The sequence below is a fragment of the Empidonax traillii genome, unplaced genomic scaffold, assembly GCF_003031625.1.
Source record: "Empidonax traillii isolate 1590-97213 ecotype Southwest subspecies unplaced genomic scaffold, ASM303162v1 scaffold74:size2480735, whole genome shotgun sequence".
NCBI classification, from domain to species: Eukaryota; Metazoa; Chordata; class Aves; order Passeriformes; family Tyrannidae; genus Empidonax; species Empidonax traillii.
Genome location: NW_020955267.1, coordinates 142,010 through 158,651, shown reverse-complemented (window position 1 = coordinate 158,651; position 16,642 = coordinate 142,010). Strand labels below are relative to the sequence as shown.

At 37.5% G+C, this 16,642-nt stretch overlaps 1 long non-coding RNA gene across 1 annotated transcript; it reads right to left on the bottom strand.

The window, feature by feature from the left end:
* Positions 1–923: 923 nt before the first annotated feature.
* Positions 924–13,829, bottom strand: LOC114055966. Its single transcript, XR_003570879.1, has 4 exons — positions 11,430–13,829; positions 10,784–10,836; positions 3,317–3,388; positions 924–1,486 (listed from the first exon to the last, which is right to left on the bottom strand). It is a non-coding gene; the product is annotated as an uncharacterized LOC114055966 (long non-coding RNA).
* Between the last annotated feature and the right edge of the window lie 2,813 nt (positions 13,830–16,642).

Genomic DNA, 16,642 nt, shown 5'->3' with positions numbered 1-16,642 from the left:
TTCAAGTTTTTCAGACATTTTACAAAGTTGTTCTATTCAGAAAAAGACCTGATGGCTGGAAAATGGCCAACATAATGTCATTATTGAAGATGGACTCCAGGAACACTTCAGGAAATTACAGACCATTTAGTTTTGATGCCTTTTGGGAGGAGGGAATCTTAAAAAGCATTTTTGGACATTAAATGGGTACCATTTAGAAAAGCACAGCTTGATGAAGGATAGACAATATTGCCTCAGGAATGAAAGGTCATGCTTCACCACCTTCTGAATTTCTTTCAGGTTATACATAATCAGAGAACAAATAGATAACATACATTTGGTTTTCATTTTCAGAAAGTATTCAGTATTCAGTAAAGTATACTTTAAATCAAGGACTAATATAATGTACTATGATGCTGATAAGGGAATAAAATAAATAATCTTTCAAAGAGGAAAACTTTATTATTCTGAAACAAATAGGAGAAGAGCAACACAGACATTATTGATAGGGTTTTGTACTTCTATTTTATGTATATTTAGTGACAATAGAAATAACAATATCAGGCTATCCAAAGTCAAATCACTTAATTCCCAACAGAGTACTTAAACATGTATATAAATCTAAGCAGATGCTTAAAAAATATTGTTAATGTAAGTGGAATTACTCATGTGCTCCAATGATTTACAAGTTCAGCCCCTTCTAATACAAGCTCACAGAATCCAGATTAAAAAAAAATATTTACATGCAAAAAATAAAATAATTTCTGTAACATATTCCCCAGGAAGGTAATCTGATAATTATAGGGGACAGTTTTTTAGCCTTTACCCTCTTAACACTTCCAAAATACTGAGAATTCACTTACAAGTTTCTGATCTATCCAGCTTCGTGATGCTACTCTCTACAATTTGTTGTACTTCAGCTCAGAAAATTTTGTGTGCTTTAAAATGTGAGCATGTGGTATCATCAAGATTTTTCAAAAACAAGTGAAAATTTTAAATGTCTCTGTGCTTGAACACCAGAAGAAGAAACCTTTGAAATATGTGCCCTACAGAAACCAGCTAAGTACTTCCACCTCTGAAAATAAATCCCATTTTAAAGAAGTCCCAAAATTAACATGAAAAAATGGGAGACTGCAAGAAGTAACCCTTCTTGAAATTCTTAGCTAAGATAAACTGTAATTAAAATATCTAAGATTGATTGTGCAACACACTTGATAGAAATATATTGTGTGAAATTATGGAATTTAGATAGATATATAGATATCAATCAAAAATCAGAGTACTACAGTATCTGTTCAGTAAAGTTCATTTTTGTGTCAATTTGCATCAAACATATCACTACCACAAGACCCAAGTGCATAATATAATCCAGAACAGATTTAGTGAAAAAATGTCCTGCTATTTCTTCTTCTAATCCTTTTCTGTTTCCTGTCCAATATCAGTAGCAGTTTGAGATTTCCATTTGAATGTCAAGCGTCATGTTGAAAATTTATAGCTGACTGCAATTCTGGAAACATTATGACAAAATTGAGAATTAGTTTGCACAGCAGCATTTTGCTGTTCATTTCTTCCAAGACATATGCAGATGTTTGTTTGAGGACCAAATGCTATAGTTAATAGATTATAAATGTGTTAACACCACATTACCCTTCAACCTCTTACTTTTTTCTGAGCGTCAGATAAGAGAAATCCTAATCAGGATAAGCATTGGGAAGACTGATGGGATTAAAAGAATGTCAACACGTAGGAACATTTTAAACAATTTCTCTTGGTATAGCCTTAATCTGAGAATTCAAACATTCTTCAAATCATGAAAATAAAACACAGAAGAATACAAGATAGACATCTGTCTCAAAGAAGAGATCTTGGACTTTCAGAAGTGTTCACTCAAGGTTCTGTATAAAGAAGGTCAAGACAAAGCTTTTCAATTAATTAAAGCAAACAACATTATCTTATTTGGATTTAAGATACACACAGCCCATACAGAGAGAGAATATCTCCAGCAAAGTACTGGGGGTTTGTGGCCAGGTTTTGGTAGCGGGGAGGCTACGGGGGTGGATTTTGCAAGAAACTGCTGGAACCTTCCCCAGTGTCCTGCAGAGGCAATTGCAGCCAGCTCCAGGACAGACCTGCTGCTGGCCAAGGCCAAGCTAATCAGGAGTGATAATAACACCTCTGCAATAACATATTTAAGAAGGGGGGAAAAATGTTATTGGGTAGATGAAAATGGCAGCCAGAGAAGAGCAGAGTCAGAACATGTGAACAACTCTGCAGACACCAAGGTCAGTGGAGAAGGAGGAGGAGGTGCTCCAGGTGCCAGAGCTGAGATTCCCATGGGTAGGGGAAGTCCATGGTGCAGACCATGGTGAAGCAGCTGTCCTCCTCCAGCCCATGAAGGTCCATTGGGCTGCAAAGATCCACCTGCAGCCCATGGAGGAGACTCACACCAGAGCAGGTGGATGCCCAAAGGAGCTGTGACCCCATGGAAGGTTCATGCAGGAGCAAGGTCCCACGAGGGACCTGCTGACCCATTGAAAGAGGAGCCCATGCTGGAGCAGGTTTTACTGGTAGGACTTGTGGCCTCGGTGGCGCGGCCACACTGGAGCAGCCTGTGCCTGAAGGGACTGCACCCTGTGGAAAAGTGACCCACATTGCAGCAGTTTGTGGAGATTTTTGTGGAGCAGTTTCTTGCCTATGGGATAGACTCATGCTGGAGAAGTTCATGAAGGACTGTCTCCCTTGGAGGGACCCCACGGGGAGCAGGGGAAGGACTCCTCTCTCTGAGCAGCAGCAGAAACAATCTGTGATGAACTGACTGTAACCCCCATTCCCCGTTTCCTCGAGCCACTGGGGGGAGGAGGTAGAACTTGGGAAGGAGGGAGGGATGAGGGAAAGTGTTTTTAAGATTTCTTTTACTTCTCATTATACTGCTCTGATTCAGTTAGTAATAAAGTTAATTAATATCCTCACTTTGAGTCTGTTTTGCCTATGACAGTAATGGGTGAGTGATGTCTCCTGGTCTTCATCTCAAATCACGATCCCTACATTATATTTTCTCTCCTCTGTCCAGTTACAGAAGCGAGCAATAGAGTGGTTTTGGTGGGTACCTGGTGTCCAGCCAGGGTCAGCCCACTACAATCAGTTGTCTTTATCAGCTCTGCTCTTTAGCAACAGAATACACGTTTTCTTTGTGGGACTATGAGCTCTGCTTTTCTTGCATTCAGTCACAAGCCTGTCAGTGGTTCTACAGTCCAAATCCATAACCAGGCTACTAATTCTGTATAAGATGTCCCAGGAGACAAAATAATGGCAAGATTCCCTTGACATTCTGCTGTACCTGTATCCCTTTAACTTTTTTCCAGCCTCTAACTGTGATTTCCTTAAAAGTGAGGGTTCCACTGATGTTTTTCTATTAATAATGAACTGAAAAAGATGTTGGCATCAACTGTTTTCCTTTACTGACAACTTTTTTATCCACCCTATTTCATTTAAAGTGAGCATTAGGAACAATCTTAACTACAGCTATAGCCTATGTGCAATGCAGACTGTAACTCAAATAATATAATTCTGCTCTCTTACCAGAACAGTAGAATAAAGTCTAAACATGCTGAATACCTCCGAGAATATAAAGTTTATACTGCCCTGATGCATTTATGACAATTATAACTGTGGCCTCATGTGATCTGCATGCACATGTATATAAGAGTATTGAATAAAAGGAGAGGGTTTTTTCCCTTGCTGATTGCTCAAACTTTTTTAGAGGCAGTTTGTTTCATATCAAAGTTAAATTTAAAAATCTCATCTATATTGCATTAAAACTGTCTTTAGGATGAGGTAGTTTGTGTTTTACCTGCTTAGCATTGCTCAGATGGGTGTGCCTGGCAAGCCAGAGCTGAGGAGCTCAAGCACTGTAAATTCATATGCTTTCTGCACACTACATTCTGTCAGTAGAAAAGCTCAAGAAAGCAAGTTAAAAAATGATTTTTCCAAGTTCTACAAGGTGTTTACTAAAGAAAGATGAAGTTTCATCAATGCCTCCATTTTGCACAAATCAATGTGTAACAAGACTCAGTGGCTTAAACTAAAGGTTACACAAATCGTAACAAGAGGACTCATTTTTTTTAATTGTTATGATACTAATTGAAACATCATACTCAGCACTGTGGTAGATTTTTTATCTCTGCAAAGATCATAATCAAGACTAGCATGTTTTCTCAAACATGCACTTCAATTACCAAAGGAATTAGTTACAGGAAAAATCTTAGATATATGTTATGTGGGAGGTCCAGTTAGAGAATTGAAATGGTTTCCACTGGCTTTATACTATACAAACAACCTAAGAACCTGTGACTGAATAGTTGTAGCTACACCACTCCTGTTTGGGGAACAACCATTATGGTCACAATGCTCTTTCAGTGGCAAAGCTCTTTTCAACTGCAGGCTAAAGTATCCGATCTTAGAAAGAGACTTCTAATTTGTCAGGTCTGGCTCTTTGTATGTCTTTAATAATTTCACATTTCTTTCTAGTTTTACTAAATCACTGTCATTGAATTCACAGAGAATTACCAATACTTTAGTAAATTCACTAATATATTTATGATAGAACATACTGATCTGTCATTAATAAATCAGTCATTAAGGTCTAGTAATTCAGTGATTAATGCATGGCTCATGTGTATATGTTTGTTTCAGTAATGAAACTGTAAAATAAGCATTCAGTAATATGTCTTGCCCAGTATTATAGTTTGAAATAATAGTGATTGAAGCCCATACATGTGAAGAAGATTGAGTATTACCTAAGACATAAATCAGGTGTCTTAGGTGTCTTTGATCACAAAGAAATCAGCCAAGTTTCAGTAGTTAAAAACTGGAAAATAAGGTAATTACAGCATTTTCTGGTTATACTATAAGAAAGAGTGCTTAAGCACATCACTGTATGTAGTTTAAGTATCTGTCTTCCACTTTTTATTCCAAGACTGGTGCAATTTCACCTTGGAGACAGCTTTAGTATAGGGTTTATGCATTAAATCAGCTTTTCCACTTTTCAAAAGCACAAATGTGTCAGGATCTGTCACCCTTTTATCTTTGTGAAGAATGCTAGGCTAAACTGAATCTGATTCTCGGGGAAATGTAAAAACTGATGAGGATGCAAAGGATCCCAACCTTTGTAAACACTGGCATAATCTGCAGAGGGACAAAGAGAGTGAGAAAGAGAATGTGAGACACTGATGAAAGAATTCACAGTGCTTAGGAGCCCCAATTATGGGCCAAGATCCCATTTGTATTGTTTAATAACAAAAGATGGTTCTTGCCCCAAAGCACTTACAATAAATGTGTATTTGAAATTAATTTTCAAGGAATGCTAGGGTAATTGTGAGTGCACTGTGTTTAACATACAAGGTAACACACTTTTGGAAATGGCATGTATTAGTGGAATAAAGCCAGACAGAGTCTGTGTATTGTTAAACTGCATTCAGAAGATAAAAAATTATTGTATAATACTGGGCAAAGACATATTTCTTCATTAATAAATTCCAATTTTTAAATGTATTTCTATATTAGCTATAGAATTTATGCACCTGACAGTATCTGAATGAGAAAAAGAAAAGATTTTGCATTCTATCACTGAATGACCTTGATAACCATAATAGAAATTAGAAAATATGTTCTATATTTGTTATGGAAAATGTATTCTCCAAAGTATTGCAGTAATCATTTTTAAGATCACAGTAATTTAACAGTTCCTCAGTTCTTCAAGTACTCTGGCCTTGGATGATTGCTTGAACCTTCACATACACATCACCTGCAAAGTCGTTTAAAATATTTTTAATACTTCAAACTCTTTGCTTTCCTTGATATATGCTTAAAGATAATGTAGTTTATTGAAAGGCCTGAGGAAGATATTTCATGGCCTTTCATGGCACAGCTGAAGTAAAATGAAACTACGTCCACAGACATCTTGTCAAATGTTCACTCTTCATTTTTATAAAAATCTTTTTATTTTCTCCTTCAAGGAAAGCAAAGAAGTGAGCTCTCAAAGAAGATACATCTTTCACATTGGGCAATAAGAACCATTTTTTCACTCTCAGAGGCTTGAATTTAGGAATTAAATTCTCCACCATTAGACTCCATAACTCAGTTCTTCACAGTGCCAGCAATGAATGAACTTGGTCCTGTATAACGTACAGCACTACTGGCACTTGGGATCTTGCCATTCCCTTATGCACAAATGATCTTCCTGATAGCTATACTGTTAGGTGAAATGCTCCGGGAATTTTCAGTTCTTGTTTCTCATGTGGTTTTTATCCTCACACTCTCCATCCCTTTCTGTAAGCTGATGTTGTGAAGCTACTCTAGAGAACAAAATTCCTCCCCAAATCTCCCCAGTTCGTTGGACCTACAGCACTGTAATCAGTTCTAATGTTTCACAAAGACAGTGAAATTATGTTGCCTAGAAAACTATTGGGGAAGCATAAGGCCTTCTCAGACAAGGCTTTGGCTCCATTTATGGTCCCTGGAAGTGTCAGTCACAGTAGGCACCGTGCCCAGAACTTCCCGTCTTCCTAACTTCCTTTGTTCCTTGACCTATTTCAAGGTCTTGATCCTATAAGGTGCAAACCTCTTCTTTCCCAGCTTGATTCCTATGTAAGCCATCACCTGGTTTCTTTCTTCCTCAGATTTCTTTCACCCCTTCAGTCAAATATTCCCAGTCTCCCATCTCCTGCATTTGTTTGCACATGGGGACCAGCCATTGTGTCTGCATTGCCTACTGGTGTGTAACTGCAGTATCCACAGGAAAGTCCATCTGTCTCCGTGTGATACCATCACAGGATGGTGCCTATATTGGATCACACCACTTCTCTTCTTATGAGACCTAATTTGTGAACCTCAACTGACAGAAAGGAGGTGTTGGATGCTTTTGAGCCCTAGCAAGAGGAAGACAGTTCCACAGAGCTCAGAATGACACAATCCTGCACTCCCAAACTACAAAAATCAGTTCTTCTCTCCTAGTTATTATAGGACTACATGACTTCCTCCTCGGCCCTAAAGATTCATCTTCCTCTCTCTATTGAAGTCTGTCAGCAAACCCAAGTGATCTCCCACCACCTTTCTTTGAGTATAGCTGATTATCTATATATGTTTATATTTATAGGAGATATATTTATATAGGGCCTACACTTTCCCAATGTTTTACATCATTAAGCCCATCCTTTGCAACCACAGCAGCAAATGCAGGAACTACTTCTTTCTTCTGAGCATTCACAATGAATTCAGAGCAAGACTTCCTGTGATTTCTGCCTGCCAAAGTATTGTGTATTTGAATATATTCTAAAATTTCCCAGAGGTACTTCCAAAGGTTATGCAAGGCTATGATTCAGATAAATGGTGTTGAACACCTATGTGAGAAAGTGAGCTGTGCTCAGCTGCATACATTGGCTCAGCCGTTATGCAGACACCTGGCAGATAAAGACCTTCAGCTGCCATCTGTGCTGCTTGTATTGTGAAATCACATCTCTGTAATCCAAAAGCAAAAATGGAGGGGAAGAAGTAGCAGTAACTGTGGAGAGGGAAGAGTGCAGTAAGTTTCCTGTAAGCCCTAATATCAAGAAGTGTGGGTCACAGAGCAGTTGATTTTGCTTGCCACCAAAGCAATTTTCACAATAGGTGACACACAAAATTATCCTAGACACATTCGTTTTTTTAGAATAATCGAGGAAAATTACATACACGTAAAACTCTTGTCATATATAGGGCAGTAACAGTCATTACCACAGGAACTGTTAGATGTCTTCTTCCAAAGAATCCTTCAGAGACATCACAAGGGGAAGTCATTAGGTTTTTGTAATCTGCAGAGGGTAATACATTTTGAGTGACACTACCGGAAGTTACCTTTTACAACAGCACCTCTACTTGCTGATAACTATCCCTTACCTTCTCTCCTAAAAGGAAAAAAAAAAAATAGAATATCTACCAGCAAGAGAAGGTTTTATTCTTTAATACCTAGCTCTGTACCTCATGGACAAGAACACATCCCAAGACCAGAAATTTAAGACATGGGAAAACAATAGTGCAGAAGCAATGTAGTACAGTGGTGGTTTCCTCATGTGTTTTTGTGCTAAAGGAGAGACAACTAAAGGATGACTAGGTTGACAGTTCTTGCAGTTAACTTAACCTTTTGTTTACCTTCCCAGCCTTTCACACAACTCCTAAGAGCTTTCCAAGTTGAGCTGGGCTCTTTCATATTAAAAGGTTTCAGAAAGAGGCTATGTGGAATAAATGGGGTAAATTAGTAAATTCATTTATACAATGGCAATCACGCCTTCAGCTTTTGTAATTGGGCTTTTGTTATCAGGCCTTTTCATAGGTCTATTCCTTAGAGGTAACCTCATGTGTGAGAGCTAAAGCAGTTCTCTCACAGACAGCCCTCTGCTCCCCAGATGCCAGGCACAGATTAGCCAAGAAATTATTTCTCCTTCATTTTTATCTCTATACCTCTGTTTGGTTTCTGTATCTGTTTTTTACCAGATTTAGAGGCTATATGGATTATATATGTTTAATATTGTATTTAGAAACTTTCTCTTGAACAATATATGTATGTTAATCCAGAAATGTGTGTATTCTTAATATGAATATATTACTCTAATTTACTTACACTTGTTTTTTACAAGTCACTTGTTGCACCTAGACTTCAGACAAAAAACAGGCTCTTCCTACCTGTTAGTAAAGTCAGTATGTAATATGATAAGATTATACTTTATTCTGAAGTTCTACAAAACATTAAATAATACTTCATAATCTGTGATTGCTTTTTTTCTTACAGAGTTGCTAAGGTAACATGCTGGAACTTGTGGTTCAGTTTTATTCAGCTGACTGGTTTTTACATTTTAAAAATAGAATATTTATAACAATAAGTTGTATTTATTATTTCTATAACCTCTGCAATTCTCCTTAGACTTCTGTGGAAAAGACAAAGGCAGCCTGGTGTTTAGGACTACCTTTCCTCAGGGGAGATGATGTGAGGGAAAGGTATACGGCACTAGACAGTAGTTCATTAAGTAGCTTGTTGCTCTTACAGGAAACTCAGATGTTGGAAGATTTGATCATCTGTCAAATTTCCTTTGTTTTGCTAGTACATGGTTGTGTCTCCTGCATGATTAGCCTAACATTTGGCATCATTCTTTGTTGAAGCCCTTCTCCTCAGCCATGTTTGGACCAGGTACATCCTATCCCCTTCAGGAGAAGCAGCAAGCTCACCATGACCTGACTCTGCTATTCTGTACTGAAGCATCTTACTGCTTCTCAGGGTACATGGCAATCTTGAGAAACATCTCTGAGGCATGTTAGGCCAAGCACAATTGGGTGGGCAGGTTTTCCTGCCTTTGCTTTTCACCCTGCCCATTGTGCCTACAAGTTCAATGTCATCACATTTCCTTGTATTCAAGGGCTTCTGTGCATGCTTCCCACTTCAGCACTTATTTTAATGATTCATTAATATTTTAAACCACAATCCTCTTGGAATCACAGAATGCCATCTTTTATTTAGGAAGTCAGGTGACAATCAAATTTCTGTAGTTTCACCACTTGCAGGCTATTCTGAAGATACACTCTTCAGGGAACCTCCGTTTCAAGGCTTAGGAAACACCTTTCTCACCAGTCATTTCAGTAACTCAAACTTATTGCTTCCACTGAATTGGGAAAATAGTATGATCGCACAAAGTGCTTATTAAGTTTAATGTTTTTATTCACCTAGTTTACTGCCTTCCCATATGCCCTTTACTTGCAGAGGACTTAAGACAGAAGTTAAAGGAAGTGCAGTTATCCTGCTGTTGTCTATTTAGCTTTCATTAAGTAAGTTGATGCATGGCTCACACTCATTCTCTAAACCAGCCCATCATCTAAAAGTATTTACATAAGACTCTTTGCATTATATACCAACCTCTGCAACACTAGTATTAACTACTGACATCTGCCAAGGCTGACTAGTAAGTGCTTTACAGTATCAATTCATCCTAAGCAAAAAGCATGTTTGAGTGCTGCAGTGCTCTTGTTAATGCCAATAAGAAGTATCAGAGCTCTTATGACACCTAGCAGAAATTAGTACCCACATTCAAAGAAAAGCTTTTGTTATTTTTCAGAGTATTATGTGGACTTTATTGAGATGACTGCATCTGACACCTGCTGTAATATAAAATGCAGCTATAATTAGCCAACTGATGCTCTCCACAGTTTAGGTCGAATCCCTTCTGTGGGAATTATGCTTTAAAATATTCAGAACTCCAAGTGGCTCTCATTACATTTAATTTTTACTTAGAATTAGGTGGTCTAGAAAAAAAATTTAGGATTGTAATAGCCCCCCGCTGAATGCCACACAGCAACGTGAAAACCCATAGATTTTTTTCCAAATAAAAAATGAGAACAAGCAGACTACACTACAGCCTTCAATTGAAGTCTGGCTTTGCTTAATTGTACTTTTTGCACTCATCAGTCTCTCCTCTTCAGAGCAAGCTACAAAAATTGCCTGAATAGCCAAAGAAAAGTTTCCCACAGTCACTGGTCACAGAAAAACACCATTGTCCTTCCTCACAGTTTGATGGACAACATTTCTATAAATGGGTAGCCAGTCTGTCAATGGTACCCTTGCTGAAAAGGCAAAAGAAGAGAACAGATTCTGCCAATATCTGACAAAGCATGTTAACACATAATCAGGCATTCACTAGTCAGGCAGCTGCCCCTGGGACCTTCATAACACAGGTGCCTTTAAGCCATTTCCTATTCACAGATAAAGGAAACAAGCAGGAGATACCTGGGAAAGGAGCAGTCTATTGTGGCCTGTCAAATGTCCATCTTCTAGGCTGCCTGTATAAAACCAGAAAGAACATAAAGGAAACTTCAGCCTGAACTGCTAAATTATAAAACAGCAAAATACTCCATACTTTAATTTTCATTTAAATCATAATTTAAAGCTTAGTAAAGGAAAACCACGCCTTATAAGATATACCTTGTTTCTTCATTTTACTGCATCAAACAGCAAAATATCTGTCATGTCCCCAAGGCCAACAACTAGAGTAAAGTCAGCAGTGGTGGTCTCTGGGCTATCACCTTCACCCACTGCAGCTTTGGTATGGTTTGTCCATCTGTTCTCTTCTTCACCCAGCGGAGCTATTAAATTCATCCTTTAACTGAGGAAACTGGATTTTTTCTGATATTAAGTGCGAATAAAAGTTGATTAAACTACAGGGCAAAGACACCTTCCCCCTTTTTTATCAAGTTTAACTTAGTGAGCCTAACAAACAAGTGTCACTTCATAGTCAACATTACCTAAAGGCCACAGAGTAGAGTGACTATTTTACCAGTGAACAGATCATATTAAGACAACAGTTAGCTTTATGCAAAGGAAAACGTTTCTTTTTTTGTGATTGTGCATAAAGGTGCCTATTTCATACACTCACCATATTAAATGCCAAACACCATAGGCCCAAGCAGGAACTCAGTTTATATTTAAGTAATTTCATTTCTTTCTCATGGTGATTTCAGTAGCACTGCCTGTCTGTTTAATGTTAAACACATAAAAAGTCTTTACCAAATTCTATGGAAGTTCCTGGTGGAAGCAACTGATGGAAGCAATATCTAGCAAATGGTTTCAGGAGACGCATCACAATGACTGAAATTCCCCTGATGTTGTTCAGAGGCTCCTGCAGGTGATGTGCAGTCTCTGAGAACATGCAGTGCTGCAGTGCAGCACAAAACACTTGCAGCAGAAGGCAGAATATTGCATGCTATGAACAAATAAGCGCACAAAGCTCTTCTGCACACTTCTTCTTGAAACAGTGTTGATGTCGTGACTTCTCCTTAAGCAAAACTTTCCTGAGCCTAGTTATGATTTCTCTCAACTACCATTCTCTAAGCGGATCTACGCTTCCACATAGGCTATATACATATATATATATATATATATATATATATATACATGAAATTAAACCAGGAAAGTTTCTAAGCTCCTGAAATAAAGTTATTCAAATGGAATTCATAGCCATAATGAAAATAAACTGAAGCCAAGAATTAATAAGATTAAGGTAAAATGCAGTATTATAAAATATAAATAATAATAAAAAAGATTTATATCTCTTGCCATTTTTTCTTGATCAGTTTTTTTCTTTTAGCACTGCCCATACCTGTTCAGCTGAGCTGGAGTTACACTTCTCAACTTTCTAAAAGGACTGTTTTTATTCTGTTGAATCAGTCTCAGGTCATTATCAAACTTACAACCTAGGCCCAGTCTTGCAAAGGCTTTTACACACAGGCTTAGCTTTATGCACATGAATAGTCCTTTAGAATTCATTAGAATGATTTGTGCACAAATAAGCAGGTGCATGACTAGCTTCACTGAAGGATTGGGATCCAAAATGTCAAAGGCTCCATATTCCCTATTAACAAATGCCTCTTCTGCATTAGAAAAATACTGACAGTGTAAGGATGAGTGTGATCCTTTGTTCATTTACTATAATACAAATGAGATCATTCAAATAACTTTGTAGTTAGTTTATATCCAAAAAGGGCATGATGTATTTACTTGTACAGATTCATAAGTTGAAGCTCAAAGGATTCAGCTACCTATGTTACTTTTCCAAATGGATATAAGAACTCCTTATGGCTATTTTGAGAGGCTCAACTCAGCTACATAATACAGGTCCCTAATTTCAACTATCAGTCCATGAATCTCATATCTAAAGCAGATATGGATCTGATTCCTCAAGTCAATGGGAGAGCCTACTAGGATATGGAATGACTGATCAGACCAATAATGATAGATGTAACCTATTATACGACAACTGTCCAGCTATGGGGTACAGAAATTTATAAGCTGAACTGTTGAAGCAGGAGGTACATTTAAATTTGAGCAATGCAACCGTTTCACAGAAAACAGTAGCAAAACCGTAACATTTAGAAAAGGACCTGGCTTGCACCTAAGCTATGTAAAAGGCTTGTACATAGCACAGTTGAAGAACCCTATTTAAAATATTCCTAAGCAACTATCACTATTATTTATTTTAAAATAATAGTCAAATTATACTAATAAAGATGCAAGCTACAGCTTTTAAAATCAAGTACTCAGTAATCAAGGAATCCCAAAAGTTAAATTTTCTCTGAAATAAATATGCTATATTCCTGTTTCCCTGTTAAATATAGATTTCCAAGTGTCCCATTAAACCTGAGTTAAATAAATATATAATATGTGAAGCATGTATATATTAATGCAATGGAAAATTATTAAATTTTAGACTGACTTCAGGTATGAGTGCTTAATCTCACAATGCTTGTGTCAAATTATTTACACTTTACAGACAGGGGAAGCACTGTGAGCATAGACACCTACTCTGCAAGACACCTTCTACATTTTCATGTGATAGTCTCACAAGGAATGATAGGAAGGAGGTTTATATTCAAATCTTTCAAAGTAGCTACAGAAATCTGGAATTTGTGAACACAGAATAATTATAATAATAGTTTGCTGACTTCTAAGAAGAGCTGTTGAGCTGGGACCTGCAGAGGTCAGTTCTTGATCCCAGATTGTATAACTGAACTGAAGAATTCTGTGCAGAGAGTATTAATCTTACTTGCAGATGGTAGCAAGAAAGGGGGGACAGGTAGGTAGATAAAATTTAATTATGGTGTAAAATTACTAAACAAAGACATTAAAAATAAAGACCAAAGTATGGCAAAGCATGGAAGAGTATTCGAAAATCTCAAGGGTAAAAAAATTCAGAGAGGAAGGGCCATGGGTCTATGTTCATGTCAGGATAAGAACACTAAACAGAATTTGGGCAACAGCGTCATGGATGTTAGGAAGAAATAAATTACTGCAAGTTTTATATATATATATGTATGTATGTATGTATGTATGTATGTATGCATGATACTTACAGGCTCAGGTTTTTTTCCTTCAACTGCAAATACATCACAGCTGTATTTCCCACAGGACATTTCATACAAATCCCATTTCAATCCTATCTGAACAGGGCTTTCTAAATTTTGATAGAGTGAGAGAAACACCAAAATTCAGCAAAGACATTTGGGTTGAAAAAATGCAGCTTCTATTGGAGAATTAGTTTTGCAATTCAGAGCCTTATTTGATGAAGTTAATAAGCACATTGACCACATTTTAAGGAAGAAGACTGAGTTTTTTTAAGCTGGGCTAGTACTTAAAATTAGGCACAAGCTTAAGTATCATGTTGAACCAGGATGTATAAATTCGGTTGGAGCAATGCCTTTTCCTGGGTACCTGGGAAGCAATAGAAGTGCTCTTAATTCTGAGATTAATGCTTGGAAAAATAAATAAAAGCTTTTATTTTAGAGGGACTTGGTCATGTCCCATTTTAATCCAATGAGTAGGATACTATCAATTTTCTGTTTATAAACTGAGATAATTTAAAGCAGCACTAATAATCTCAGTATTAAGGACAACTACATTTACAGCAGTTGGTGTCAAGCTGCACCACTTGTCTGGGGCTCTGGGCAGAATTCAACATATTGTCTTTAACTTCGAAGCTCCAAATTATTTCAGTTAAAGGTTTTTTTTTTCCGAAGCATTGCCTCTTTACCTTCCCCTGTGCTACAGCTAACATAAGTACGAAGCACAAGTTTTTGAATTTGGGAGAAAAATCTGCTTATACGTAAGACAGCCTCCTTAGCTTAGCACTTTGCTCTTGAGCACAACAAGCTTCAACCACTGGTACATTCTGCAAAGCACCCACCGTTATCTGGGTGTTAATTAGGGACAAAATTAAAGTATGAGTTCAGAAATTATGGTAATGTAATATTCAGCAGAAGAAAAAGTGCTAGCAGTTATGACAGTGGTGACCAGCAAACAGAATTTGTGTCAATTTACTGAAGTTTACTGTGATTTTAAAGTGTTTAAAGGCACCTAGAGTTGGAAAGAGGTTTACGTGTTTATCGTTTCACAAACCAAACAAAAAGAAGCAATAGTCCAAAATCAAAAGAAAATTCTTTTCAATTTCAAAATCACTTCAACCCAACAACAATATTTGCTATTTAAGAAATTAATGGTTTTGTGCTTATATGTTTCAAGGTGGTTTTAGTGGGAGAAGCTTTTATATGCCTACCAGACCCATTTCAGGGATCAAAGCTGCAGAAGGTTTAATATTATCATGATAACTCTATCCTTGGATGTTGAAAGCAATTCCAGATTATTCCCTCTCTTGGTAGTCACATTATTAAAATATCTGGACATTACTGCCAAGTTAGACATATTTAAATCTTCTGATTCCTTCTAAACAAGTATCTCTATCTCTGGCAATCCACTTCTTGCCAGTTTCCTATAAATTCATTCCAAATTACCAGTATCTTTCCAGCAATGAGAGCTTCCAATATTTTATTGTTTCACCAGCTTTAGTAAGCATGCCATGTAATTTCCTCTGTCTTTATGGGAGGCCTGGATTTACTGTGGCCAGCTTTACTGCCAGAGGCAATTGCAAGTGCATTCATTTTTACTTTGCACTACATGCAGTGAGCATACAATCATCTTTTGGAACCATTCTGGTCTGGCCTGTCTCTTCCACTACACATGAACGTTTAACATATTCTGTCTTAGCTGTATTTGCACATTTTTTTCCCTATTCTCATTTTCTCACATGCTCTCATTTTCCTAATCTCTTGCATTACTTTGGATTACTTCTGTTCATGTTTACATAATGCATTGCATAATTTAATCTGTGAAATTTCAGATGATACTGAATTTATCCAGCTAGCAGCCGCAACGCAGATCAAGGTCTTCTGAGACAGTGAAAGTAGGAAGGAAATCTTTACCCATGGGAATTGTTACTGTTCCTCTAGGAGAAGATATTTGCAATGAACAGGAAGAAGACCGAGATCCAGTTTTTGCTTAGTAAATAATAGGTGGACATCAACAACTCTTCAGACTACTTCATGGTCTTTTGCTTACTCTTGTAATTATCACTGAATAAATAACGGTCTATTGTCTCCACTGTCTCTTACTGTCATCCACGTTCACTCAATCTCCCTTGTATTTCTGAGTATATGGCAACGTAACCTCCAGTACCTTTCTGACATTTATATGCTTATCTACATCTTTTTCACTTGAAACATTCTGTCCTCCAAAACAATCTCTTGCTAGAGGTAAAGATAACGTGCTCAAAAGCAAAGGAATGATCTTAGGTCTCTCAACTAAGAAAGCGACACGCACTCCCTGCTAAAGCAAGCACACACCTGCTTATCACTCCAGGAAAGCTGCATTTTCCTGAAGTGTAATTTATCAGGTAGCTGAACATTCATTACTTGAAATTAAAATTTGGTTCAAATGCCTGGACTTGCTCCATCTTTGCAGGTCATGGGGAATTCAGCCAGGGCAAACTGTCTCCTCTGACACTGAGAAGCAACAAACGATACCAGGTTGTTACATCTGTGCTCCATATTCTGTTCTGTCCAGCAAATTACTCACACCTTTATTCATTGTTGTAGTGCTAGTGGGGGAAGGACAATGTATTTTCCCTTTTCCTGAAATCTTCATGATTTGATCCAAATTAGATGATTACATTTTGCAGAGTTGCTTCAGCTGCCTGTCCAGAAACAAAACTGCAAGAGGTAGGGCAGGCTGAAGTAGTCACCACTTGATCACGAGCTGGAA